Raw genomic sequence first — 17,321 nt, forward strand, 5'->3', positions numbered from 1 at the left:
ACGTGGCCCAGGTTCCCCTTGGACAGCAGGGAGAGGAGTCAGTGTTGCCATGTGCTGGGAGGTCTCCGCTGTCTGTTTACACCATAAACGAAGTTGGGAAAACTTGTTTAAAGCCAGCACTTTCTCTGCCAGCTCGCAGTTTAATGGATGTTTTCCTTTCGAGATTGTTATTTATAAAGATCCTCTTTTGTTTTCCAAACGTAGGCTTTATGGAGGAAACGTTCTGCCCTCAAATCGTCGTCTCCAGGCAGAGGAAAGCAGCTTAGGACATTGCCCGCTTATTGCGCACACACCTCTACACGGAGATTCTTAATCTTCACCCACCCAAGATTAAGACAACACAAATTATGAAATCGATACCAATACAAACAGCAACATCTATTACAGTTTCAATGTTTTCCTTGTATTTTCTCTGAACTAAGAAAGCGGGGTGATTTTAATGTGATTGTTGTTGTTTGTGCAAAGTCTGCTGTTTGATGCCGGCAGTACTTATGCAAATGCCCCGCTTTCCCCATACAAACCTGTCCTCTGACTCCTCGCGTGAGTAAAGACCATATTGAGTGTTTGCGAGATGAGGATCCATTTATATTTAGGGCTCCATTACTGATCAGGAGGCAGAGTGTCCTTACGGCGGATATAAATTACAGTTACACTAATTTCAGGGCCCTCAGTCTCTGTCCTGGCGATGCAGCTGAAGAGCTTTCAAATAAAGGAGATTCTTCTCTCGCAGCAGTTTCAGTTCTTTTCTTTCATTAACCACGACCTATCCTATATATATTTATCTACGTTTCCTCTCCATATGCATGTCTGAATGCCTCTTTGAGGTGTAACGCTCCCGCACTAAGACTCAAACACAACAAATCAAAAATCATTTTGCAAGCAATGACAACAGGCCCTTCCAGAAGTTACCTCACGTAACGAGTCACGCAATTAAACTTTAATGAAAAAAACTAAAAACAAGAGCCCTGAGAAGCCCCCAGTGCTTTGTCTTTCAAACAATCCATCACGGAAAGGCAGGACATTAAAATGGAAGAACCTCTGACTAAAGCTGCGTCGTAAACCATTTTTTTCCTAATGAATTCCACCTCTTTACTCCACTGAATCAGCAGAGCCGGATGGAATTTCTCTCCCCTCGGTACAAAGGGATGTGCTGCTGATAGAACTGCTAAGCCATGCACAGCACCCGCCTGGTGCTCCCCGAGGCCGAGCACCATCCCCTGCCAGCACCTGCAAACCTGCAGTGTGTGAGCAGAGCGGGTCCTGGGGCAGACAGGTACATCCATGCATGTGCACGCTTCAGCAAACAGAAGCACAGGCAAAACTCCACCACATTCCTCATCACCTGCAGCTCTGGGAGGATTCAGATGGAGCTGGAAGGGTCAGACGCAGCTGCTCCTCTTTTTCAGCCCCACCTTCTGCTTCTATTTTTCCAGATCCACAAACGACATCCCTTTAAACCAAACCTTTTATCCCATGTATGTTGAGATTGCATCGTTTGATGAAAGGTAGCTGCAGTTTATGTCAGGGCAGGAGGATGGAAAGTGGGGCCCAAGAAGTGCCCATATGGTGGCACAGCTCAGCTTAGGAGCAGGGCAGCCCTTCCAGCAGCAGGAGAAGCAGTGGGACAACCCCAGCCCTCCTGAGCCCATCACAGCTTGTCCCCATGTTTGGATTTCTGTATTTTCTACAGTCTGTGGTAAAACCAAACCTTAGTATGAATTTATCACGTCTGATTTCTTATTCCTAATTCTGGGTTCCCTGAACCCCTATGCTGTTGTATCTGCACTGCAGAGGGAATACGAAACCATCCTAAAATGAGGGCCAGAAAAGGAAGCAAGAAAAAAAAAAAGGAAAACTTTCTTAGTAACATTTTTCTCTTTAAGGGTTTTTCCACACGTATGTAATAAAGGGGAGCCTGGCCCGATCAGTAATCCCAGCTTCAGGTCTCTGCCACCAGGAGCCCGGGACATTCCCAGCACCACAGCAGGAAGGCCAACAACCCCATGTCACAACACACAGGGAGCAGATGGTGCCAGGCAAGTGCTTCCCTGAGTGGGGTAAAGCCAGGACCTCCCCTATGGGCCAGAAACACTCAATAGGCACTACAAGCAACAGCAGTTCATGTGAGAACGCAGCCAGGGCCTTTGCCCTGAGAAGTGTCCCAAGGATGAGCCAGGTGGAAAGACCACAAGCCCAAGCCCACCAGCTGATGCCCAAACATGAGAACACTGCTGGGTCGGGGGATTCCCACGCTGCCTCCACCACGCTCAGCCTGGAGCCAGGAAGAGCCGCACGGGGAGACCAAACCTGCCCTGCAAAGTCCCAACTCCAAGTCATGCAAATCCCAGCCTCCCTCCGAGCGCTGATACCAACACAGGGACTGACTTCATCGAACGGATGGAGGAAATGGGGAAAGGTGGGGGGGCTGCTGCCTACACACAAACACACACCCCACCTCAGGCAATGGAGGGGGTGTGAATAATGGAGCAGGTTCAGCAGCCAACAGCGTTCAGGGTCGGGTTAGTAATCCCCTTTTTCCATTTCCGCTTGCTATTCGATGTAATTATCGTTTTTGATTGAAATCCACCCGGACTGTAACCCCTCTGCTTAATGTACTCCTTAAATCCTTGGGTACACAACCACGCTGCTCCCCAGACTCGCCTGGAATAGGAAACCATTTCAATGCCAAAAATAAGTCTCTGCTTTCTCTGGTAACACCCTCTGTCTTGGCTCAGTTTCTGCCCCATCCACTGAAGAAGATGGGCAGGGAGTGACACCAAGGGCCAGCAGCTCTGTGCTGTGTGCCAAGCCTGCACGAGGCTTCACCAACTCCTATGCTTTATTAAAGTGCTCGGACAGGTCGCACGGTGGCGAGAAGATGGGACCTGGAGCCTGGCCTGAACTCCCAGAGAGTTTGCTGCCCTCCAGCCTGCAAATACCAACAAGCCGAAGTTCCATCCTGCTTTCACACACAGTGGTTTCCATCCTGAAAGGCCTCTTGAGGCTACAACGAACAGATGAGATTCATAATCCACGGGAAAGCTGGGAGATCTACCCATCTGCACCATCAGATAGACAGAGCTGGTTTTTCCTCTCCAGCTCCCTCTGTACCACTTGGCCAGACCAGCAGGCCAGCCACAAACGAGCTCCTGGCAATTAGAGCTCAGAGCAGGAGCTGCCCACAGCAGTGTGCCTGGCAGCAGCATCACCAGCACCTGCGGACAGAACCTGCCCAGGAATAAGCAGTGCTGCAGGTACCCACTGCTCCGCTACCAGAAAGCAAAGGGTTCCTGGAGGACTTCCACCCAATCCATGCTTCAGCTACATACAAGGCCAATGGGATCGGGCACTCAATACACACCTTGCCCCAACTGCGAGGCAGAGCCATAAAGGACAGTGAGAGAAGGCACAACTTCATTCAGGATCCAGAAAAACACTTAATTTCACCTATATGGGAGAAGGATGGTTCCCTTGATGCTGGTGTTGCTTGAAGTCTGAGCTACGTGCTTGGGTGAATGTGATTAAACAAATAACTCAGAGCATTCCCCAAGACCAGAATGGGACCGCAGCTATCTGCAAAGTGATGTTACAGCGGCTGTTCCACACCCCCATTTGCACCAGGAGAAGGAAGTTTTCAGAATAACCTCATGAGATTTCCAGATCCACTGCAGAAACTTGGAGGAGTCCAAGAAAGCCGCTGAGCTCTGGATGCCTCAGCACCTGAAGACGCCCGGCTGTGAGCAGCAGGCAGCCAAGCCAGCACAGGAACTTTGGAACCAAACACGGCTCTCCAGATCCACTCTTGTGTCTCAGTTTTGCCCTTTACATCAACATATACATCAAGGCCAAGCAGTGTCAAAGCAGTGCAACCACAACAGTGCGACGAGAAACAACTTCCCGGTGGGGAAAGGCAGCAGACAACGTGCCACTCCTGCCCACGTCACCCCAGAGAGGAGCCCCGGCTGAAGGCAGAGGTCATGGAGACAGCCTCTGTGCTGGAGGCACCTCTGCTGGCAGAGCTGTGACTCAGCGGTGAATTAGAGCCGGATAGGCTGGGCCATGGCAGGAAGATGGAGACAGCAAAGCAGGAGGAAGAGCGGAGAGCAGGCAATGGGAACAGCGGGGTTCCCCTGGGCTGGGAAGCAAAACCTGCCCAGAGCTCCGTGCTTCTAGGAACACGGCAGCACCAGCTGGGCTCCGGTTACTGTCACCCATCCATCAGGAACCCAGAGCAGGCAATGGGCACTGCACTGTGCCCACTGTCCACCCTCAGCCCCTTTGGGACACAAAACCAAAGCAGTTCATCAGCAGAAAGCTCTGCCTGGCAGCTCTCCCCCCTGCCCAACCTGCACTCCTGGTGGTCCCAGGCAGCAGCTCCCTCTCTCTCCTATCAGACATCTCTGTCTCTCTGAAATATTCAGATGATTTGGTTTTGTCCTCTTCTCCCCCACATCAAATCCTCCCCCTGCTCGTGGAAGCGGTGGATTTCACCCAGGCAAAGGAGGCTAATTTACACCCTTCAGGGTTTAAAATAGCAGTGGCGTAAATGAAAAGTCCAATTTCTTCAAATTTGCATTGTAAAACCATCCTTCAACTTCCTTGAAATAAATTTTACTATTTTATTAGTGCAAACAAAATGGTAATAAAACACTAATACAGCGCCTTGTATCCAGGGGAAGAGCTAAAATTAACATAGACCGAGCAGTGTTTGCTATTACATTCAATTACCTTTTTACTTGAGATTTACATTCTCATCCCCTTAATCTCCATAGTGGTGGCTTTGAAATCGTTCCCCACAGTCGTTCCTGCGCGTGGAGCAGTGGCAGAACACTGTTCACCCAACACCCCCCCCCACCACCAGCACCCACTACCAACCCCCCCCCAGGACCCCCAGCCCTGCTCCTCAGAGCAGCACTTGCTGCCCTCCATGAGGCTCCAGCCTTCATTTCTCAACTCAAGGCAAACAGACCAACTGCTTGTGTTCCACGGTTGCCTTTCATCCAGCACTTGGAAACGACCCTTAATTCTCAGCTCCGAGCTGTGGTGCAGACAAGTTTTATTACCTGCACTGTATGGATGCAAAACTGAAGGTAAGGACTGAGGACCACAGCCTGAATGCAGCAGCTCTCAGCGTAAATCTGAAGAGCGTATGTTGCAGGGCACTGCTCCGGCTCTCAGCTGGGACCTGCAGATGTGGCTCTGCTCTGTGGTCACTTAACTGGGATCCTGGTTACCTGACTGAGATTACATCCTGCAGCCCAAGGCCCATCAGCAGCAGCTCCACGCTGCTCAGCACCGCCTTGAGAAGAGTCACAGAATCACAGAATCACTGAGGTTGGAGAAGCCCACTAAGACCATCCAGCCCAACCATCAACCACCAGCCCAGGGCTGACTGAGCAAACTCAGCATGAAGATCCTAAGAATGTAAATGCATTACAGGGAATCCACTTCCCCAGCACCAAGGCAAAGCCACTACCTGCCCAACGGGTGACACCCCAACAGCACAAAGCAGTGCCCAAACAAGCTGCACCAAGCACTGTGTGCCATCCTTCCAGCCTGGAAATGCCGTGTTAATTTCTAGTGCCTCCCAGGCAGCTGTCCCACGATTCCCAATTCTCCCTTCGAAAGAACAGCACTGCAGGAGATACAATAGAGATTTCAGGCCAACACGAAGCTGCTCAGAATCTTCCCATGTCCAGTAGGTCCATTTCCTAGCACTCTGTTGTACTCTGGAGTCTTCTTGGCAGCATCCCTGGCAGCTGCCTCCAAAGTCATCTTCCTTTGCTCATCAACAAAACCTTCTGTTTCCGCTTTTCAATCCACTACTTGCATGTCTGTGCTCTGAACAGCTCATCTGGCCCTGTGGAACACACATCCTTCATCCTCCTTTCCATCCTTCAGGATGGCTGGAGGGGAAGGATCACGCAAAGCATCAGCCAACTACATAACGCTACACCAAATGATAGGCGCCCCCCTGCAAAGGACAAACGTGTCCCCAGGAAACCTTCCTTCCATCCACTTTGCAGAAGGCAGCACACAAAAGCTCCAGAGCAAACAAAATTATCACGAGACACCTGATCAAAACAAAAACCTCAAACAATAACGAGTAGGAAGAAGAAAGCTGCCCATGAGCGCGGGGCTGAGGTCAGTTTCAGCTGCTCTTCTGCTCCTTTCTCTCTGTTCTCTTCCCCCTGCTCCCCTGAACAAAAGGAAGTTTGTTGTCAGGCTCAAACATTTCCTGGGCCTTGTCTGAGTTCCACCTTGTTTTCTTTTTTTCTCCCCACCCTGTACAAATAAAGCAAAAACCAACTGGCACCACCTGTGATGAAAGGACAACTAAATGCAGAATTTTATCTTCTCATTCTTTTCCTTTTTTTTTTTTACCCTTTTTCTTGGCCAGGAGTTTTGGGCAAAGGACAAAAGGTATTGTTGGGTAAGCATAATTCCAGCAGCTGAGTCACGCTAAGATACTGAAGCTCTGGCGGCCGAGGGGGTAAAGGAAGCCAAACTGCTGCTTCGCTAAATGCAATGAAAATGCCAGTGCTGCTGCCAGCCCAGAGCATGAGGGGCAAGAGCAGAAAATCAAATAAAGTCCTGGTACAAATCTCATCACCTACAAAATCTCCCGATGAAAGACCGTAACACAGAGGAGGGCAGACACGCTCCTCCCTGCAGACTGCAGGGGTTGGAAAAGGTCACCATAAAGACAGTTATGATCCTTATGACAAGAGAAGGCCCCAACACCCCCAGGCAGACTCAGAGTGCCCCACACACCCGGACCCCCATACCCCAGGGCAGGAGCTGGCACTGCTGGTGCTGACCATCTGCAGGCTGCATGGGGCCCCAAGCAGGCACTTGCTCAGAGCCCATTCAAACGCACGCTGCAGCCCCTGCAACTCAATGGTACATCTGGGGGAGCTGGAGAGCTGCTGTTTGTTTATTTTATGATGCACTTTGGTCTCTCTCAGTTGCGCTGTTATCCTACACCTGTTCGCTCCCCTTTCTCTGGGCTGATAACACACACACGTTGTGCGGAGCCGGAGCCTGGCCGGCTCCTTTTGTTTTTAATGAGACACGTGCATTTGGTTCCAGACTATCAATGCTCAGGGTCAGGGAAGAGGCAGAAAGCTTCCCTCAGCTCAGCTCCACGTGGAGCGAGGTCCTCAGGTGAGTCCCAAGAGGACAAGTGTCCACGTGTCAGCCAACCCGTTCCCCCATCTCCCTTTGGGACCGTGACTGTTGCACCGCTGCTTCAATTCTAAAGCAGCCCTGGCCTCTTTCAACAGCTCTGGCATCATTTCATGGCAGACCCCATGACACACGGAGGTGGCTGAGAACAAGGAACCGTGCTTTTCCAGGAACGGAGAATCCAGAATTTCTGGTTTATACATTTTCCCATCTGGATTTGTTTTGCTGTTCATAGGGTAGATCACCAGAGATAAGAAAAGAAACGTAAAGAAATATCAGCACAGTGGCAGCCCCAGCGGGCTCAGATGAATTTCTTGCGTGTCACAATCTCCTGTTTGGGCAGAAATCTGAATGCGTTTTCCAGCAGCAGCACTGATAACCTGGCATCACCCCCAGGGTTGTTTCAGCACGGCTCTGCCCACGGCTTCTGCGGAGTAGGAGCGGAGCAGCTCGGACATGCCCGCTCTCAGGACGGCCTCCACAAAGACGTGGTAACTTCTCTGCCATTCGTATGGCAGAAAACTGGCCGAGACACCATAGGACAAAACCCATTAGAAGAGCCTAGAGATGAGCAGTTTATTACTTGACACTGCTGGAATAAAAGAGCGTGCCGGGAGGATCCTGCATGGCACAGGAAGCACTGAGCAGGTCACCCCATGGAACAGAGCGCAGCGCTTCATTTATGCTTCGTGGCCCAGAGCCCAAAGGAGGAAACCCCAGGGATGGCAGCCACTGGTCCAGCACTGCCCCCAGCCTCACCCGGCGCCCACTGCTCACTGCAGACCAAGGCTGGGATGGCAAAAGCAGCAGAGGAGCGCAGCCAAGGGGCAGCAACGCCGCGTGTGCTGGTCCTCCCTGCCAGCTGAATTTACACAGCAAGGACAGCGCGGTGCAGGCAGCGGCTGTCAGCTGGGAGCCTCCGCACGCTGAGCTCCCGGTTAAATGTTTTCATCAAAACCAGAGCGAGAAAGTGCAGAGCAAACACAGCCAATTAGAGGCTGGGATGAAGCCTCTGCCAGCAGAGCTTCCAGAGGGGCATGAGTCACCTTAACCCTTTGGGAGCCAGAGCAGAGCTGCTCTGTGGGGAAGAGGAGGAAGACGGAGAAAAACCCTCTGTGCACCTTCCATTCGCATCCCCTTGAGCTCACCTGGGAGTAGGAAGAGTCGTTCTGAGACAAAAGGATTTGTCTTGGACAAAATGCTTCCCCACCAACACCACGATGACACACAGCTCTGGGAGGTACAGCACACTTCCCCAGGCTGCCTCTGCCCAGCTGCTGTGAATTGCCCGATTCCTTAACATTTAAGAGGTTATCAAAATTTAATTGTGTTATTGGGCTAAATTCCCTTTCAAATTATGAAGCAAATAACGTGCTTCTGTTTGCAGAGGGATTCCGTGCTGACAAGCCAAAAGTTCAACTCTCTAGGAGCATCCAACATTGCAACATCAGAGGTGCTCAGAGCTCGGAGCCTCCTGCAGCAATAATCCCAATCCAGAGCCGAGCTGCTGCTCGTGGTCGCTCACACCAACAGCCTCTCCAACAGGTCGCACATGTACCATATTCTGCACAGCTTTGCACAGCTGCTGCTGCCGCAGTGGGCTTCTGCATGGGCTGCAGGGCTCTCCCCAGCCACGCTCCTCATCTTGCACTGAGGCATCCGCCCAATGCACAGGAGCTAAATCAAAGGACAAATTAACACAGCACCTTATGGCAGCAAGAGCCCTTCCATGCAGGGGATGGTTGGAGCTCGCCTGGTGCAGCCCAGCACTGTGCGGTTCCATGTCCATAGCTGGGCCCCCTGAAGTTGGGCATTGCAGGCATACCATGGCCACTGGAGCAGACGGCTTCAGATCCTGCTGAGCCAGCTTGTGGCTGCATTCAAAACTGAGTAAATTCACAGCTGTAAGCTGGGAGTTTATACAACCCGTAACTTGTTAGGGATGGCTGACCAAGCCAGAACGATCGCTCCCCAGCCGACAGGGCTCTTATTGGTTAGACCTCTGAGCGCCTGGCAGGTTTTATTATTTTTCTTTCCCTTTTGTTTTTGCATTACAAGGCAGGGGGGGGAAGGCAGGACAGGAAACATCTATTTTTCTTCCTTTCTTCATCAAAGACAAATTGCAATGGAACCTCAGGCTCAGCCCACTACGGCCTCCCCAACACACCAGCTCTGGGGACAGGGCTGTCACATCTTCCTCACTCCGTGCAGTGCTGCAGTGTGAACAGCTCCAAAGCACTATGAAATATCAGCAGGCTGCTATCACTGCTGGCACCCCATGCATGGACGCTCATCCCAATTCTTACCTGTGCTCACATCCCATAGCGCTGCTGTGCTCCCAGCACACATGGGCTGCATTGCATTCAGTGCATGAAGCACAGCGCCCTGCACAGACCTCCCTGGGCTCTCTGCAGCTGGAGCAGTGTCGCTGCTAACACTGCACGGGACCCACCAGCAGCAGTGCATGCAGCAAGGCTCTGATGGGAACAACCCCAGCACCACGCGCTGTGCTGCGGTGTGAGCTGCCTGCTCAGGGGAAAGCACGGGGCTTGCCCCCATGTGCCAACCTCAGCCTAAAATCCTGTTTTTATCACAACACGGACCCATTTCTCACCCGAATGGCCTTTTGAGCAGGAATCCCAAACACTTGCCAACTGCAGCTGGGCTGCACGAAGGGCTGGGGGCTCTCCTGGGACTCTGTGAGCACATCCCAGGCAGGGACAGCCCCGCAGTGCCAGCGATGTGTCTGGCCACCACGTATCAGAACTAAATGAGCGGGGGACCTGTAGAGAAGTCTTAAATGCAGAACTGCAAAAGGAGATATTTCCCCTCTCCCTGCTGTGCAAGCAGGGATCACTGCCTGCCGCCGCTCCCACAGGTTAAAATACTTAAGTCCTCCAAGGTGCAGCTTAATTTTCTTTTTTAAAAAAGAAAAGTGTCAGTCTAATTAGATAAATCCTCCGAGCACGTGGCCCGGAGTTCGTCATGGAAATTAACCTCCTTGAAAGATCACAGTGACTGAAATAAGAAACTGTGTGTTTTGGCATAGTGCAGTGAAATGGGAGATGCAGGCTGCATTTCATACACCTTCCTTTCATACACCGTCCGCGTTTCATATCTGCCCTACTGGCCCTTCGCTCGGCACCAACACTTTATCTCCAAACGCCTGTTTGCAAATCGCTGCTGAGAGGTTGCAGTAACCCCTGGGAGAGCTTTTGCTGGCTCACCGGTGTGAAAGGACACTGCTCCCGGTGTGAAGCTGCTGGAGGGACGGCTTGGCACCGCGCTCTGCAAACAGCAGCACCAGGAGCGGTGCTGCCAAACCAGTGACTGCCGCACACACTGAGATCCTGCACGTTCTGGGGCTGGGCTGGAGACAGCTGGGAACGGAACTGGGCTGCTCTGTGCCATCGGGAAGTGCTGCCCTCTCCCATCCCAGCAGCTCAGCTTTTGTTCCACATCCATTTCTACCCTATGTGGCACCGCACAACGCTCTTAGTCCACACCCCAACAAGGACCCTTCCCAAGACCCAAATACTCCTTGACAACAAGGGGCTCAGCACATCGCCCACTGAGGACAGCACCCAAAACCAAAAACCTCTTTAAAAGCCATACTGCCCACCCTCCTCCTTCTGTGCCGGGTGCTGGTACATTCCCTGCCCTGCTGCTCCCAGCCCCACGCAGACAGAAGGATCCGGAGCAGCCTCAGAGACCCACTCCGAGGTGACTTCTTGCATTGTCATCGAGATGACAGGCCCTATGGCTCCCAATTTGGAAGCAACCAATTTTATTTCCAAACAGCGTCACTGGTGGCGAAACGAAAACAGGAGAGAAAACCCTCCGCACTCCCAGCACAGGGCCGAGGAACCGGGATGAACTCAGCCCTAATGCAGCTTCTCAGTGGTTCACTGCCAAGTACAGGCAAGCCCCGCAGTTCTATTAGTAATAACTTAATACCTAATAATATTACCAATGTAACACTTAACCTTGAAGCCAAGCACCTGGACCCAGAAAATCGGCATTTAGCAAAGCTTCCATTCATTGTATTCGGCTTCTCCTTCATGCCAGCTAATCGCAGCTCCTTCCCACCTGCTCGGAGGGACGCGGAGCATCGTTAGAAAGGTAAAACTTAACGTTGTCCAGGAGCTACGGGAGGAGAACGCTCCACGTGCCGGTTTGTGGCCCTGCGGAGAGCAGCGAGGAGCTGCCGGCCGTGCAGCTCGACGGCTGGATCCACCGCAAGCCCGAAGGCATCTCCGCGTTTTGCCGGCAGCCTGAGCTGGAAGCAGGAGCCCACCGGCAGCCGGAGCGAGCGGAGCCTCGCACGCAGCCACCTAGTGTCCGCCAGAGCCCGCGGGATGCGCGGCCCGAGCCGGGGGATGCGGGGCACGGAGCGGCGCTCACGGCCGCAGGGCACGGGGACCCGCAGCGCCAGCAGCACCTCGTGCCCTCCGAGCTCTGCTCCCAACCGCAACTTGCGGCCAACTTTCCCGGCCCAGGCCCCGCTGCCCGACCCGCGGCCCCCAACCCTCCAGCCGCCTCCATCCCCCTCCCGCGGAGCCCCCTCCTCCACACTCTCTTTCTCTGTGTCCTCGAGACTCCTCTCACCTTGAGGAGTGTTAGGATTACCCAGCATTTACACTCAATGCTCCTCTTTATTCCTTAAGACTTATTAAGAATGATAATGAGCTCCAAAGCAGTGACACGTCTCTCTCTCTCCCCCTCTGCCGCTCGCTCTCTCTCTACGTGCCTTTTCCGTCAAAGGCACACAGGACAAATCCGACCAAAAAAAAAAAAAAAAAAACAAAGGCACACAGGACAAATCCGACCAAAAAAAAAAAAAAAGAAAGAAGAAAACTTGACAATCTGGATCAAGGACAGGCGAGGATTTCTATGCCACAAATCCAGCCTCTCTCGTTTTTAGTATTTCCACTCAAATTCCACCCCCTCCTCCTCTTGCTCACGTTCTCCCCCCTTTACTCCAACCCTTCTGGACGTCAAACCAGAACGACGAAGAGGAGCAGCAAGCTGCCTGCCTGCAAAACCTCGTTAACGTGGAGCTCTTAAACGGTTGATTAATTTTAGCAAAATTTACGACGCTCTCCTGCTTCCCTTTGGAGCCGCAGCCCTACACACCACAAGTTAACTTGCAGACCCTCCGTGAGCCCCCGATGTCCAATTTAGGCACAGTCACAGCGATGCTTCAGTGCTCAGAGCCACGTTCCTCCATCACGGCCCAACATGGGGCTCCCGAGCTGCAGCCATCCCACGTCCCACCACGACCTAAAAACTCTGCTCCTCCAAAGCAGACAGGGAACCCCCCAGCTCTGGGCTCTGGGCACAGCAGGGCTCTCCTAAAGCCACCCTCAAACCTGCTGCACTTCACCAGTAGGAAAATCCGAACCGAAGGAAACGCAGCGTAGAGATTTATCCGTCACCCTCAACTATTCCTCAGCATCTCTGTCATCTTCCCGGCTTCCCCCAGCCACTATTTGCTTTTATGCTTTGTCTCCCTCTGCTAGGCTCTGCTTTTCTGATATAGACATCAGGAGGTTAAGGGCTCAATTACCAACGCGCCGAAGCCTCAGCTTCGCGTCACTTTGGCTTTCTCTGCTGCTCCTTGGAAATACTCGACTAAAGCCCAATCCTCTCGGCCTTCCCTGCCCTCACCTCTCTATGTGCACCCACAGATCTGTGTGGGGTGGATGGCTGAGCAGGTCTGGGAGATGGGAGCATCCGCACTGATAACCCTATGAGCGCCCAGCCAGGCTGCACGCGAGGCTTTCGCCTTCCGAAACCTAAAGGAACATCCACATGGAATTGACAAAATAGGATTCGCGTGGTTCTAATTAGCCCCAGCCTGTGGAAAAATGGGAAGGAAGCGGCTCTTTGATTAACATTACAAACCAGAGAGGAAACAGATTTTAGAAGTTAAAGTAGCAGCGCTGTGGAATACAGAATCGTTACAGCACTCATTTATGGTACCTGCTTCACTCAGATGGGCTGGGGTTGCTTTGGGGTTTTTTCCCCACAAGATGCAAGTAAAAGCTTTTGTTTATGGAACTGCACTGCTCCCTTATGTCACAGGGAACAAACAGAGCTGGACCACATAGGAATCCTCCTGAAAATGAAATGAGCAAAACCAAATGGGGCTGGGGGGCAGCGGGGCAGAGCTGTGGGCAATGGGGCTGCCGTGGGTTCCTGGCAGGATGGGGCGATTCCCAAGGAGCTCTGCAGAGCCACCCTGCAAGTTTGCTGGGGCTTGAGGAGAAAAAGGAAATAAGTTCTTTTTTTTTTCTTCTTCTTTTTTTTTTTTTTCCAGCTAGTTTGATTGTTTTGGGTGGAGCTGGAGCGTGTGTGTGTATATACGGCGTATATAAAAATGAATTACTAATTCTTTCCTGGAAACTGTTTGAATTGCAATCTGTAAGATACAAAAACACACCTTTATTTTAACACTGATTTTCACGCAGATAGAAGAAGGTGGGGGGAAGGGGGAGGAAGGGGAAGAGTGAGGGCAGAGAGCTTTTCTCAGGGGCCAGCAGACCCCCCCAGCAGCAGCACTGCCCCACACTGCCCTATACAGCCCTATACAGCCCTATACAGCCCTATACAGCCCTATACAGCCCCACACTGCCCCATACAGCCTCTGGCTGCAGCTCCGTGCTCTGCTGTGCTCGGGGCTCTGCTCTGAAACTGCGAGAATGACAACGTCATGTGTGCAGAAAGCTGACACTTGGAGCTTTTAAAAAGAAATGAGGAAAAATAAGCTGTTGACTTCTCGGTTAAAGTATTTTCTTGTTCTAACTCATGTTCTTATGTCACTGGGCTAAAAAAAAAAAGAGGGAGAGGGAGAGAGAGATATGACTTTCCTTGAATGATCTGTTTAACCTAAGCCAGAGGAAAAAAAAAGAAGTCATTAATTACTTATGTGAGCTATTGCTTCTGAAAGACAATAAACCTGCCTGGTCGCCATGGATATGACATATTTGCTCTGAAAACAACACAATAATTAGCAAAGGGGAAAGATACAAGGAGAATATGCAAACTCCTGAGTTTAAAGCCGTAGTGTTGCCTTTTTTTTTCCCCCATCCTCCTCCTCTTTTTTTTACTTTTTGGAGTCAATTCTGTTTGCGATTCAAATCAAACCAATAAACAGGAGATTTAATAATAATTTCAATGATCCACCAGAATGGGGGGGGGGGGGGGGGGGAAAGAGAGAGAGGGAAATGAGGAAGGGGAAAAAAGAAAGTCCAGAATGGACGCAGCTCATCCCCAGCGAGGTGCAATACATGTGGGCACATGTAACATCTATGCATGCAGGCACACACCAACATCTGCGAGTTGGGAGCGTTGTGGGCACCGTCTCCCCTGGGCTTATTCCTTTATTTCTAAGAGGGGCACAGGGAGGTAAAGCAGCCCTGGCCGAGGCAGTGCAGCGCCCTGGAGCTGTGTGTGGTGAGGGGCTGAGCTCAGAGCACATCGTGGGCTGCCATCCCAGCCCTCCAACTTAGCACCCACAGCACCGCAGCACCTGCACCGTGACACACAGCCCTCTCCTCCCTCAGCCCCATTACTTTATCAAGTGCCATCCCAGCCCAGCAGTGCGAGGGGAAGTTACGACCCTCGGCAGGAACGTCGCGGGGAAAATGTTTTTTAGGTTCGTCCCTCATTAAGATGAGACAAAGACGATTAAAAGCTGCCCTAATGCGATGGCTTTCTGGATTCTGACCTTCCCCATTTAGCAACCAAGTCATAAAAACACCCCAACCGGCTCTTTATCTGCGCAGATATTTGACTTTGAACTTATTTTAACATTACAAAGACCTGGGAGGTATAAAAATAACAGCAGAATCGCCACAAGTTTCTGTTGCTGTTGTTGTTGTTGTTGTTTTCACCGCTCAAATAAAACAAAACAACAACCCTTTAGAACAAAATAAGCAGATTAAGGAAACATCCCCCTAATTTACCGGGCTCTTTTTGTGTTGTGTTTTGTGTTTTTTTTTTTTAAACAATAGTTTTTAGCCGGACGCTTTGATCTTGAAAGGGTTCTGCTATCTCGTGTGATGAGGGAGGAAAAATGATCTGTTTTAAATGATGATGCAAAGAAAGAAAAAAAAAAAAAGGATCAAAGCCTCGACTTTCTGTTGGCCATAATAAGCTCTGTCTCGCACAAAGCTTCAACTTCAGACTTTAATATATAAAATATACGGGAGCCCAATAAAAGCTCTCCAAAGGTACAAAGTCTGCAAACAAAAGGGGACGCTGCTCCTTTAAACGTTTTAGTGCATATGGAGTTTGATTTCTGAAAGAGATCAGTTTAACATCTCCATAGAAACCAGCAACAGATTATCATCAACAGAATAAATAACTAGTCTAATAAATTAAACAGGAGGCATAAGATCTGGAAACTTGATTACCGAACTTGGACAATATTCCCCCATAAACTCTTCCCCAACCACCTTTCGGGCGGCGGCGGCGCATCAATAAAGGGGCGGTGGGCGCCGAGCGGCGCTTCGCAACTGCGAGGGAACTCGGGAGCCACCGCGAGCGGCTCCTCCGGCACCGGCAGCGAGTGCGGGATGGAGGAGCGGGGCGCAGCGCTCAGCTCCGAGCGGCTGCGGGAAGTTTGCGGGGCCGCAGGTGCGGGTCGTTGCGCTGCGGGACGGCGCCCAGGAGGAGCCGGAGCCGCGCGGTGCAGCGGGTCGGAGCCCGCACAGTGTCCGCCCGGTGTCCGCCCGCACGGGACGGTCCCGGCACCGCCGCGCTCCTTTTTCGGCCGCCACCCCCACCCCCCCCCGCCCCCGACCCCGCGGTCGCCGCTGAGTGACGGCTCGGCCACCTGTTCCCGGCCCGGCGCCTCCAAACATGGGCAGCGGCTCCCCCCGGAGCTCCGGCCCCGCAGCCCCCGCCGAGCACGGGGGAAAGGGGACGCAGAGGGGAGAGAGGGAGGGAGGGAAAAGAGGGAGGGAGGGAGAGAGAGAGAGAAAGGGAAGGCGCTGGAGGGGGGAAAACTTCCTGGCTCCGGATGGCAAATCAGCTGCGCATTCTGCAAATGCCACCGGGTAAAAATAACCTGCTGCTGCCGCTGCCGCCGCGCACCCAGGGGGCCGGGCACCCCCTGCCCCGAGCGCCGCGACCCCCGCCCGCCCCGCCGGGGGGATGAGGGTCCCAATGAGGGTCCCGTGCGGGTCCCGCCGCTCGCCGCAAACTTCCCCGCTCCGTCCCCGTTGTTGCCGCTCGTTGCCGCCCGCTCCGCCGCCGCTCGCCCAACTCCGCCGCCCCCCGCACCGGGACCGGCGGGGCAGCGCGGGGTCCGTCACCTGCGGCGCGGGGACACGTGTTGCCCGGCGCCCCCAAATAAAAGGCGTTCATTAAAAAAAACAACAACAAACAGCGAGAAAAAAAGAAATCGAACCCAACTCGTGCCGGTGCCGTGCGCTCCTCCGCGCTGCGCCGCCCGGTGCCCACCTGCCGAGCACCGCGGGCCGAGCCGGGGCTGCTGGAGGCGGCGGGGCGGCCGCGGCCGGGCTTACCTGCACTTGGGGCGGCTTTGGGTGACTTTCCAAGTCGGGGGAAATGTGTGTGTGTTTGGGATGGAGGCTGCAGCGCGCATGCGCCATCAAACTTGCCCTGATCCCGGATTTTTCCTCCTCGCGCTCCCCTTTGCTTTGATTATTGAATTTTCCTATTTCTAACAGGAGGGCGGGCGGCGCGCAAAACCCGGCCTGGAGCCGCCGCCGCCCGCCCCGGCCCGAGAACGGACGGACGGGGGCGGCCGGGCGGAGCGGAGCGGAGTCGCTCCCCGGGCGGAGGGCGGCCGGGCACGGCGGAGCGCCCGCAAAACCCGGAGCGGATCGTCCTGCCCGGCGGGGACAGCGCGGCTCCGCGCTCCGCTCCCGCACCGAGCGCTGGGTCCCGCTGCCGGCACCGGGAGCTCTGCTCAGCGCCGCTCCCTGCGGCCGAACACACTGTGTTGTGTATTTCTGTATGGTGCCGTTAAGCGCAACGTTCGGCTCCTATCTCACAAACTTCCAAACTTTGTTGGGTTTCTTTCCTTTTGCTGACACTCGGGTTGGGCGTTACTCGAATCCACAACAAACCGCTCAGCAGGGCTGGGGGTGTCCGGCAGG

At 52.9% G+C, this 17,321-nt stretch overlaps 1 protein-coding gene across 1 annotated transcript in view; it reads right to left on the reverse strand.

Annotated features, from left to right (window-relative positions):
• The window catches only part of CASZ1 (castor zinc finger 1), a 146,731-nt gene extending 129,794 nt beyond the window's left edge, over positions 1 to 16,937 (reverse strand). Inside the window, exon 1 of the mRNA XM_015882420.2 lies at positions 16,725 to 16,937. The gene's annotated coding sequence lies outside the window, so the exon portion shown is untranslated. The remainder of the gene's footprint in view (positions 1 to 16,724) is intronic.
• Positions 16,938 to 17,321: the final 384 nt, after the last annotated feature.

This window comes from Coturnix japonica, chromosome 21 (genome assembly GCF_001577835.2).
Source record: "Coturnix japonica isolate 7356 chromosome 21, Coturnix japonica 2.1, whole genome shotgun sequence".
NCBI classification, from domain to species: Eukaryota; Metazoa; Chordata; class Aves; order Galliformes; family Phasianidae; genus Coturnix; species Coturnix japonica.